The sequence below is a fragment of the Arvicanthis niloticus genome, chromosome 8, assembly GCF_011762505.2.
Source record: "Arvicanthis niloticus isolate mArvNil1 chromosome 8, mArvNil1.pat.X, whole genome shotgun sequence".
Classification (NCBI taxonomy): Eukaryota; Metazoa; Chordata; class Mammalia; order Rodentia; family Muridae; genus Arvicanthis; species Arvicanthis niloticus.
In genome coordinates, this window is record NC_047665.1 from 69,352,309 (window position 1) to 69,356,182 (window position 3,874).

Below are 3,874 nucleotides of genomic sequence, written 5' to 3' on the forward strand. Positions count from 1 at the left end.
TGTTGGCCACACAGAATGACTTGGTGTTTCCTTCTCTTCTGTTTTCTGCAAGAGTCTAAAGAGGATTGGTGCTAATTCTTTAAATATTTGGTAAAAGTAATATGGTTTTAGTTTGAGTTTTTCATTGTTTAATGGAGTTAAGACTTTTCTTAAAGGCTCACTGGGCATTTTTACATCATCTTTGTCAACATCTGTTTGAGTCTTTTGACCATTTTCCAGTTGGTATTGTTTCTTTTCCTTGATTTATAGTAGTTTTTATGTATTCTGGATGCTTCCTTTGTCAGAGTATTGTTAGCCTTATTTTGTAATTTCTCTCTTCCAACTCCTCTCCCCCTCTCTCTCCAGGGGCTTGCTTTTGACTCCCAGGCTGGCCATGAATTTCTGATTCTCTTGCATCAGTGACTACGCACTGGGGATACAGGTACCTTACCACATAGTTCCTTTTTATTCTCCTAAGGGCTTCTTTTGATGAAAGACTTTTTGATTTTAATGTAGCCCTGGTAAACCTTCTTTTTATGGTCTTGGTGTGGTTATCTGTTTGTATGATTGGCAAACCATCTTGGCAATGTCAAAAAGATTTCCTTCTTTGGCAAGCACTGTTGCTTTGTGTGCAGTATAAAAGGAATTTATTTTTTTTGTGTAGGGTGTGGGTTGAGGTACTTTTTTTCATGTTGATATCTAACTGATCCAGTATCAATATTTTTCTCATTGCCCTGCAGTGTCACCCAAATCATAAATCAGATAAACACACACACACACACACACACACACACACACACACACTTGTTGCTTTTCTGGTCTGCTCTGAACAGCAGGTTGCCTACCTACACACAAGAATTGCATTATTTCAATCACCACAAAGGGCCTAGCTCCCAACAACGAATGTCCTCCAACTGCATTCTTAAAAATTGTTTTAAATGTATTTATCCTACTGTATGTGCGCGAATGCTTTGCCTACACTTACGTGTGTGCACCACATGCATGCCTGGTTCCTTATGGAGGTCAGAAAAGGGCACCAGATCCTCTGGAACTGGAGTTATGGATGGTTATGAGTTACCATGTGGGTGCTGGCAATCAAATCTGGGTTTTCTGCAAGAGTAGGCAGTACTCTTACCTGTCCCCCAGCCCCATTGTCGCCAAGGTTTTATAAGGTATCTCTCATCCCTTGCAGGTCTGCATTACTTTTAGAACCAGCTCTGTTTCTACAGAGAAGAAAAAGAAACTTGCTGAAATTTTAACTAGAGGTGTCATATTCTAATGGGCTCTAGAAGTTGAAGAAAAAAACCAAACAAATAAAAGAAAACAAAAAACAAAAGCTGGTACCTCTGAAATTTGGAGGCACAATCAGAAAAAACTATTTATTCAGCAAACATTTCATCAGTGCCCAGTATTTGCCATATGCTTTATAGGATACAGTAACTTAGAAGGAGACACAGTGGTGAACAAGACTGCTTATCACTGAAGGGGCTGAGTGTGCTGTTCCCCCGGGAGGCTGAAGCAGAGGTTTGGGCATTTGAGACCAGCGTGAGGTGCACAGCAAGACCTAGGAAAGAAAGAGAACAGAATTCAAAGAGGAAGACTCACTGTTCTCTGAATTCAACACTGATGATTGCTAGAGTTGATACAGACTATGGGTTCCTATTTAATAATGACAATTTTGCAATGGTTGAGATTAGGCACCTGCTGAGGCATTTTATGGTTCTTTGTCAATATCCCCCCAAATGACAGCAGGTACTTTTAAATCTCCTCTTAGTAGATTTTGCTTAAGAAATGGAAGCTAAGAGGCTCCTGAATTCTAAGCCTGTGCCGTTGAGCATTTTAAAGATTACTATATTTAACTGACACGATAACCCTACTCAACAAGAAGATAAATATTATGCCCATTGTTTTTTATGAATTAGGAAGTTGAGGCTTAATGAGGTTAAGTAACCCGCCCCGGGATCACACAAGTCAGTACTGTTAAACACTAGAAGTCAAAAGTATAAATGACAAAAAAAATGACTCTGACATGAATATTATTGGCTACTAGAGGTTGCTACTAAATAAACATTAAAGAAAAATTCTCTTTGAAAAAAATATTTATTTATGTGGATGTGTGTGAGTATGTGCACATGAGTCCAGGTGCCCAAGGAAGCCCAAAGAGGACACTGGATGTTCTGAACCCAGAGTTACAGTTGGCGGCAAGATTGCACATGAGGGCCAGGAATTGAACTACGGTTCCTCGGGAAGAGCAGTGCGTGTTCGCAATCACTGAGCTCTCTCCAGCCCCCAAGAAAAACTTGAGAAAACATCAGCTAATCTCTCACTGCTTACTACCTTAGCCGTTTTAAGAATTCCAGAAGCTCCATGGAGATAGGACCTTTAAGAGTGAAATGTTATCAAAACGGTACATTGAGTTCTTTCTTTGCTTGTGAATCTCGATCATGTGAAGAACTATGACAGCAAACACGATAAACCATAAGGCAGAGGACAATCACTATTGCATCTACATTCACTTGGTGACCCATAACATAACCGAGGACCAATGCTTTCCTCTCCAAGACAGAAACTTCACGACTTCCTAATCTTATCCCCAAGCCTCATTTCCACACACTTTTACATAAATCAGACTGGTGATTAATTTTATGTCAGTCCACAGAACGCTGAATACTGGGATGAGGAGGGATGGGTTTGGAAGCATACGTGCCTCAAGGAATCACTTAAGGTTCTCTGCCTCTTTATGGCTCCACCATTTCTAGAACATCACACAAATGGAATCGCTTGGTCTGTGTCTGGTTTTACCTCACATAACAACCTGGAGATTTGCCACCATTGGCATATTAGCAGTCTGTTCCCGCTCTTACTACTGTCCCACTATATGATACACCACTCTGTGTCTCATCCAGTACTTATGAACGTATGGATGGCTTATAGTTATTGACAGTTATGAATAAAACCTGTATAAAAATTTGTGGCCTGAGTTTCAGTGGAGTGTAACTAATTTTTCAAAACCTATTTTTAATGATGTTCTTAAATGCTTTAACCTCCCTTGTAGCCCACCGCCCACAAGAGGTAGTGGGGGGGAAAAAAGGATACAGGGGGAAGTGGACCTGTTTAGAAAGGTTCTTTGGAGCAACTCCCATCTTTTTTCAGTTCATAGGTTAGCAGGTAGTGGCAGCTCGATCCAGTCAAAAACATTTCATGGATACACTAGCAATCCAGTTCGGTAGAGTCGAGACAACAAACACAAATCAGCAGTGGTAGCACTACCTAGCAGAGACAGCCAGGCCTCAGCCTTGGCATGAGTCATCAGGAGTGACAAATAGGGACACCAGGAGAAGTTCTCAGCTGGGGCTCTCTCAGGGAAGTGAAGATCAGTGAAGACTTGAGACCCATAAGCATTGCACAGCTAGCTGTACCAGCAAGCCAAGCTCTGCCTCCATCACTCCGAGGAGTCCTATTTATATCCTCCAAACATCACGTGTCCTCCACGCGCCTTGCCTCAGCATGTGCATCCAATCAGCCCGAGTCCTTGAAAGCAGCAGCAAGAAACTGCAGTACACCACTACAAGTTTTTTGGTACATTTCTCTATGGAGTCTAAACAAATACAGCTCAACTATGCAGTGTAAGGCAGACCAATACATGCATGTTATTAGCAAAGAATCCTTCATCATGTGTCCTTTCATGTGCCTGCTTCAGCAGAACATCCCCTCTCCTGTGTCTGCTTCAGCAAATTTTTCCTTCACGAGTCTGCCTTAGCCTTTCAAACCTGTGTCCACTTTAACTAAATGTTCTTTCACATGTTTGCCTCAGCAAAACATCATCCAATCAACTTTGCAATGAACCCTTAAGTTTCCACTTCAGTGGAGATACATTTTTATTTTGTTGGAATAA

The 3,874-nt window shown here is 41.2% G+C and overlaps 1 long non-coding RNA gene across 3 annotated transcripts in view; it reads left to right on the top strand.

Moving 5' to 3' along the window:
* Positions 1-2,775, top strand: part of LOC117714352 (uncharacterized) — a 28,864-nt gene extending 26,089 nt beyond the window's left edge. For 2 of the 3 annotated variants that reach the window (XR_013112313.1, XR_004607495.2), the window contains 2 exons: positions 346-421; positions 1,172-2,774. This is a non-coding gene — a long non-coding RNA (uncharacterized LOC117714352). Of the gene's footprint in view, positions 1-345; positions 422-1,171 lie in introns of all 3 variants that reach the window. The other variant, XR_013112312.1, reaches the window with a different exon arrangement.
* Positions 2,776-3,874: the final 1,099 nt, after the last annotated feature.